The sequence below is a fragment of the Neomonachus schauinslandi genome, chromosome 13 (genome assembly GCF_002201575.2).
Source record: "Neomonachus schauinslandi chromosome 13, ASM220157v2, whole genome shotgun sequence".
Taxonomy (NCBI): domain Eukaryota; kingdom Metazoa; phylum Chordata; class Mammalia; order Carnivora; family Phocidae; genus Neomonachus; species Neomonachus schauinslandi.
This window is the reverse complement of record NC_058415.1, coordinates 39032452-39040125: the sequence shown is the minus strand read 5'-3', so window position 1 is coordinate 39040125 and position 7674 is coordinate 39032452.

Below are 7674 nucleotides of genomic sequence, written 5' to 3'. Positions count from 1 at the left end.
TGGGGTTCGCTGTAAGAATGGATGTCAGTAACTCTGCATCTCAGGGACCAGTTATTCTGTTTACCTCTCATTGGCTATGTTGGATCTCCCCAAGGAATACCTGTCACTCTTACAGTGTCAGCTGTGTTCTGTCTCTCTCATCTGATTTATTTTGCTCTCTCATAAATCAGACTTGTACCTTATCTTAGCCTTTCATCCTTTACTTATCTTCGGTTTATTCTTGCAATGTTTCTCTCCTTCAGTTCCCGAGAGAGTCTAGCCTAGTTCTGCCTTTCTAGTCAACACTTGGATTGTCTTCTTTTGAGTGAGGAGCCCAACCCTTGTTCTCCTGGTTATGGTTGGAAAAGAAGTACGTAGCATAGTGTGTAATAGCGTATTCCATGGAGCAGGGGCAGTGGGAAGGTTGAAATCTGTACCCGTCACTTTGGGCTACCATAACAAATACCACAGATAGGGTGTCTTAAACAACAAATTTAATTCCTCATGGTCCTGGAGCCTGAAAGTTGAACATCAAGGTCTAGCAGGGTTTGGTTTCCGGCCTTGTCAATAGTCAGCTTCTCACTGTGCCCTTAATGGCTTTTCTGTGGAAAGGGGGAGAGAGGGAAGGAGGAAGGTTAGATAGATAGCTCTTCCTCTTCTTATAAGGCCATCAGTCCTATTGGATTAAGACCATTCCCTTATGACCTCATTTAACCTTAAGTACATCCTAAAAGCCCTATCTTCAAATACAATCACACTGAAGGTTACAGCTTCAACATGAATTTTGGGGGGATACAGTTCAGTGCATAGCAGCATTGTAAGGTACGAGAACTCAGCCTTTTAAACTCTTGCTCAGGACACATCTTTATATCTGGAATAATATATTTTTTTTTAGTGGTATGACTTTATTTCTGGCAGTCATACCATTGCCCTCTTCTTATATTCTCTTGGTGATGGGTATTCCCATCCAGTCATAAACTCAAGCAGAAACCTGGGGCTCATCCTAGACTCATCTTCCTTACTTCCACATTACCAGGTCCTGTTGCTTATAGCTTTTCATTCATTCTTGAATCTGTCTTCCATTTTCATTTATTCACTTTCATGTCTGTTTTTGAAAATACCTCTTACCTGGCTTTCTTATTTCCAGTTTCTCTTGTTTTTATAGTCTTCCACACCATTACCAGAGTGATGTTTCTAAAACAAACTTTGACCATGTCACTCACTACACCAAAATAAACTTCAAAATTAAATGTTTAAACTCCTTAAGAATGGTATGCAGGGCCCTCAGTAATTTAGCCTGTACCCACATCTCTAGCCTTATCACTTCCGACTTTCCTTTTCTCCATTCCCAATCCAGGAATAAGAAGCTCCCTGCAGTGCTCAGAAGGAGCTGTGTGCTTTTTATTATTATTATTATTATGTTAATCACCATACATTACATCATTAGCTTTTGAGGTAGTGTTCCATGATTCATTGTTTGCGTGTAACACCGAGGAGCTGTGTGCTTTTGCTTCCACGTGGGGAGCTCTCCTCATTCCTGCTGTGACTCCGACCTGTTCTTCAGGACACTGTGCAGGGGTATTTGCCCCCAGGAGATTTCCCCTTTCTCTTCAGTTTGCATTTGGTGCCCCGCTTCTGTCATTTGTATTTTTAAGTGTCCGCTCACTTGCCTTTTTCTTTTATTTCCTTGGCCCCTGAGTTCCCAGACTGTTTCTTCCTATTTCTAATTCCGCCACCCAACAACATGCAGGTCATGTAGTTGCCCCATGTATTGTTGAATCGGTAACTAACAGAATTTGAGTTTTCTCACCCCGTGGCCCCCGTAGCATTTTTTACTTTCGGCAGGTAATTTATCTTCCTGTTTTATAAAAGAAGGACAAGACTGTCAGTTGGCATTTCATGTATGTTGGAAAGGTAAGGTTATTTTATACTTGATTTTTTTTCATTCTGGGAAACAGAATAGAATTAACAAATTCTGTTATTATTGAAGGAATTCAGAAAGATTCATAAATATGAACTTAAAAATAATTTTGTTCACGAATGCTTTTTGAATCAAGCCTATAGAAATGAAGGAGAAGTTCAAAAGAACGGATACTAAGAAGAGGTGGAGTGTTTTCTGTTCGAAGAGTGCACTAACATTGGTGCATAGTGTGATGTTTCTTTTAGAGTACTAGTTCAAAACATTTCCCTAGATTGTGAATTATGATTAGAAGTGTAAGTTTTGCTCTCATGGCCAATTGACGTTATGACAAACTACCTGCAAATGACTACAGCCTTGCATTTGTCTAACTTTCAGGTAGTGCTGAGGCAGCTGTGAACGAGACAGATGTGAAATTTAAATTCAATAAATAGGGGCGCCTGGGTGGCTCAGTTGGTTAAGCATCTGCCTTCTGCTCAGGTCATGATCCCAGGGTCCAGAGATCGAGCCCCTGATCCGGCTCTCTGCTCAGCGGGAAGACTGCTTTTTCCTCTCCCTCTGCCTGCCGTTCCGCCTGCTTGTGCACACACACTCTCTCGGTCAAATAAATAAATAAAATCTTAAAAAAAATGCAATAAATAGATGCTGAGTGACTGTGACCAGCCACAAAGCATTGCAGCAAACTCACTTAAAGGTATACCCCTTTTGGCCATAGCAACTTTTTTCTGGATCTCTCTTGAGGCAAGGAAGACAAAAGCAAAAGTAAACTGTTGGGACTTCAACAAAATAAAAAGCTTTGCATAATGAAGGAAACAATCAACAAAACAAAAAGGCAACCTATGGAATGGGAGAAGACATTTGCAGATGACATATCTGATAAAGGGTTAGTATCCAAAATATATAAAGAACTTATAAAACTCAGTACCCTAAAAAACAAAAAAATCTAATTAAAAATGTGCAGAAGACATGGACAGATATTTCTCAGAAGAAAACATCCAGATGGCCAACAGACACATGAAAAGATGCTCATCATCACCCACCATCAGGGAAATGCAAATCAAAACTACGATGAGATATTATCTCACACCTGTCAGAATGGCTCAACTCAACAACACAGAAACAACAGGTGTTGGTGATGATGTGGAGAAAACACTTGTGCATGGTTAGTGGGAAGGCAAACAGGTGCAGCCACTGTGGAAAGCAGGATGGAGGCTCCTTAAAAAGTTAAAAATAGAAAAACTTTACCATCCAACAATGGCAGTACTGGGTATTTATCCAAAGAAAAAAAACAAAACAAAACAAAACAAAACACTAATTCTAAAGGGACACGTCCACCCGGCTGTTTTTAGCAGCATTATTTATAATCGCCAAGGTAGGGATGCAGCCCATCAAGCCCAAGGATTGATGAATGGAGAAAGAAGATGTGGTATCTATATATAGTGGAATATTATTCAGCCATTAAACAGAATGAAATCTTGCCATTTGCAATGACATGGATGGAGCTAAAGAGTATAATGCTACGTGAAATAATTCAGAGATAAATAAATACCATATGATTTCACTCATATGTGGAATTTAAGAAACAGAACAAATGAGCCAAGGGAAAAAAAAGACAAATCAAGGAACATACTCTTAATTGTAGAGAATGAACTGATGGTTAACACAGGGGTAGGGGTGAAGGAAGGGTTAAATAGATGATGGCAATTAAGGAGTGCCCTTGTCCTGGTGAGCACGGGGTGATGTGTGGAATCACTGTATTGTACCCCTGAAACTAATATAACACTGTATGTTAACTAACTGGAATTAAAATAAAAACTTAAAAAAACACACAAAAAATAAAGTTGTACCTCTTTTACAGTTAGAATTGTTTAAGATAACTAGAAAATTTTATGCATTTGGGACAGTTTCTCTTTCTGGGTTATTTTTAGCAGAAAACATATTTTCACTTGTTAGTTGCCATATAATCTGCATTGGACAGAATGATCTGTTTTATGTTTGAAGCACTGATTCTTTACTACTTACAATCTGTGCCCACACATTACCAGTACAACTTGTTGAAAAGTACAACGATTAGTCAATTAATCAGTCCCTGTTTCTAAATAAAACCAAATTTGACTTGATTTTTATCCCCTTCTGACACTGGAATTGTCAACTAGTTGTTGGACAGTCATTGGGTCACAGCTAAAATCTTTAGAGCTTTGGGGCACCTGGGTGGCTTAGCCGTTAAGCATCTGCCTTCGGCTCAGGTCATGATCCAAGGGTCCTGGGATTGAGCCCCGCATCGGGCTCCCTGCTTGGCGGGAAGCCTGCTTCTCCCTCTCCCACTCTGCCTGCTTGTGTTCCCTCTCTCGCTGTCTCTCTCTCTCTGTCAAATAAATAAATAAAATCTTTAAAAATAAAAAAAAAATAAAATCTTTAGAGCTTTGCAAAGGACTTGGCAACTCTGTCATTGCATTAATGTTCTACAAGAAGCATAAAGGCCTTAAATTAAAAATGATTTTTAAAATTTGATTTTTTTCCCTAAGGTAATATATACATAAGTAGGGTTGCCATATAAAATAATGGATGCCTGGTTAAATTTGAAATTTAGATAATCAGCAAATTAGTGTTTAGTTATAAGAATGTCCCAAGTATCACACAGGATATGCTTATACTAAAAAATTAATTCATTTATCCAAAATACAAATTTATTTGAATTTTTCTGTATCCTGTATTTTTATTTGGTAAATGTGGCAATGTTATATTGATAGAAAATTTAAAAAACCCAAAAGACGGGGCGCCTGGGTGGCTGAGTTGATTAAGCGTCTGCCTTCAGCTGAGGTCATGATCCCAGGGTCCTGGGATCAAGCCCTGCATCGGACTCCCCACTCAGTGAGGACCATGCTTCTCCCTGTCCCTCTGTTTGCTGCTCCCCCTACTTGTGCTCTCTCTCTCTGTCAAATAAATAAATAAAATCTTTAAAAAAATAAAAATTAAAAAACCCAAAAGAAATGCAGTGCAAAATGTTTCTCTTAGTGTCCCGTAGCCCTCCACATCCCACTATTAGTGTCTTTGGAAAGCTTGCAGAAACAGTCTGTGCTTTTATAAACATGTACATATTAATTTTATTTATGCAAGTATTTCCGTTCCCTTTTATACAGATACTAACAACTTAATACATTGTCTTACACATTCCTTTTTTTTTTTCATTCAACAATGTATGTCCACCATATGATTTTTGCAGTACAATATGGAAAGCATGGTGTGTGATAGAGTGAGTGTGGGCTTTGAATTCAGGCAGCATTGGATTCAACTCTATGCTCTGCTTATGAGCTATATGACCTTGAGTAAGACCTGAGTCTCTCCCTTCCTCTGTTGTTCTCTGGAGGATGGAGAGAACAATATGCGAGGCAGTGGAGGATCCCATGGAGAGCGTGAGGATCAGGGTTCCTGCTGCCGGGATGTCATGTGTGCAGCCTGCCCTTGTCCAGCACTTAGGGCTTCATCGGCACTGAGGTCACAGAGCCACTCATGGTGTGCGTCCTGTAGTTGTGAGCGTCACGGCTGCTGTAACAGCTTCAGCTATACCCACATAGTGATGTATCAACAGGCAGGAGTACATGGGCAGTAACCACACGGGCTCGTGTACAGTGGCTCTATTTTTGAGTCTATTTGAATACGCCTGTTTCCATTGTGTTGAAATATAACAGCCATGTTTTTTAATGTACTTTGAATATTAATATAAGGAGGCTTATCTTTCTTGGAGATTTTTCTTAAAATCTTGGGTTTCAAAGGTGATTTATTTAAACATATATGAACTTTATATAAATGGTGACTTACTGATCTTTCTTTGATGTACCTACCCATAGTTTCTAAAATACTTAGTTTTGAGTTGTTCATACCTTTGTATGGATTGTTGGTTGTGTTAAGTTGTCTACACCAGTCCATTCAGACTTTGTGCACATTGGGTCTGTTTCTTCCTCTGGTTTCTCCTTGTGTAGGGCAAAGTCAACACAGTTTTGAACTTGGAAAGAGGAAGGAGAATGGTAAGGTGAATCTTCCTCCTGTTGAGAGGCAGCATATTGTAGAAGTTAAATTGTTAATTGGCTCTGGAGCCAAACTGCCTGGTCCACATCTGGCTCCATCATACACTGGTGGTATGACCTTGGCAAGTTGTGTACTCTTTCATTGCCTCAGTTAACTTGTTTGTAAAGTGAATATTAAAGGCCTTAGTTGGATAATATGTTTTGAGTGGTGCCCAGGATGTGGTAGCTGTTGAATGTTTGCTGTTGTTACCCTTGCTTCTGCCCTGGCATTAGTGCTGCTTCTTGTCCACATCTCATTTCCTCTACTGCCCTTCTGACTCACCATCTTTACTGCTAGCCTGAATTGTCCAGAAGAGCCCTGAGAACTTGGCATTTCTTAGACATGTATTAGATTTTCTTTACATCTGACCCATTGGCCATGACCCACTGTTGTCACCCAGGTACCCTTCTGTTTCCACACGGTGTTGAGGGGGGTGAAGAGGGAAGGTTGATGGTGGGGTGAGAAGGAGAACTCATGCAGTTTGATGCATGTGAATTCTATCCCTCCATATCAAAACATGAGTGGTTACAAATGAGTATCTTTATACTTAGAGCTGAATCCTTGGGATGGGGTATAGGGCATGAAAAGGAACAGTTTTTTTTTTTTAACCTCTTGTCTCTTTGTCATGGCTACTAATTGTAAAATCTGGAAAGCCTCAAAAAAGCCATTTTTTGTGTTTATTTTAATGGACATCAGAGCAGAGAAGAGAAACTGTGAAACTCATTTTTTTTAAATCTCTGAAATCCAGAGGAATGGAGCTCTCATGTGGGAGCTAATTAATGTCTGACTCGCAGTTGGATGGACCTTTTTTTTTTTTTGGAAAAAAAAAAAAGGCCAAAACCTTTATGATAAGAGTTTCTCTGGGGAAAAGAAAAGTAATTCTCTTTCCACATAACCGACTTGTAGGTGAACTTTGGGATGACAATATTTTTCTCAGTGGGGAACTGCTTACTCTGTACTTTCTCTGCAGACTCCTCATAAATCAGTGGGTCTCTAAATCCATAGGCTACCTCCCCCTCCAGGTCATGAATATTGCTTGTCTTTCCAAGTTAATTTTTCAAAAGGAGGAGAAGGTAGAGCTGACTTTATTGTACCTAGCAAGCACTGATTTGTATAGTTTTACTCTTCTAAAACTTTGAATGTCATTCATTTGTGGTTAGAGTTTTCTAGTTTAGGAGAGACAGACAGTGACTTCACAGGGCATTGCGGCAAATAAAGGGGCCAGCTGAAATGTTCCTTCAGGTGATCAGACTCCCTAAGTTATGTTCTTCCATTGCTAGCATTCTTCCTGCTGGGCATATATAAGTTACAGACCTTCCTTTTATTGGGGTATCTTTACTTTTATTTGTTAACTGTCAGAAGTTAGTAATTTTTTGAGGGGGACCTAATAGTATACTATCTTATGAAGTGTCCTTGTCAATAAGAATAAAAATATGACTAGTTTATTTTAAAGATCTCCCTGTATTTTTCCCCATGAAACTATGCAATGCCTGACATTGAAATGCACATCTGTATGGGCTCAGTGTTAATTCTGAATATATATTTTACAGTGTGAGTTATGCTATGATCTGGAAATTCGTATACTCTTTCTCATTTATTGCAATATACTCAATGAGTAAGTTTTCTAGGAAACAAAGATTCAGATGGTATGGCCCTTTGCCCATACCTACACTGTTATTTAGGTTTCAATTCCAAGTTAGAGCTGGTGCCCT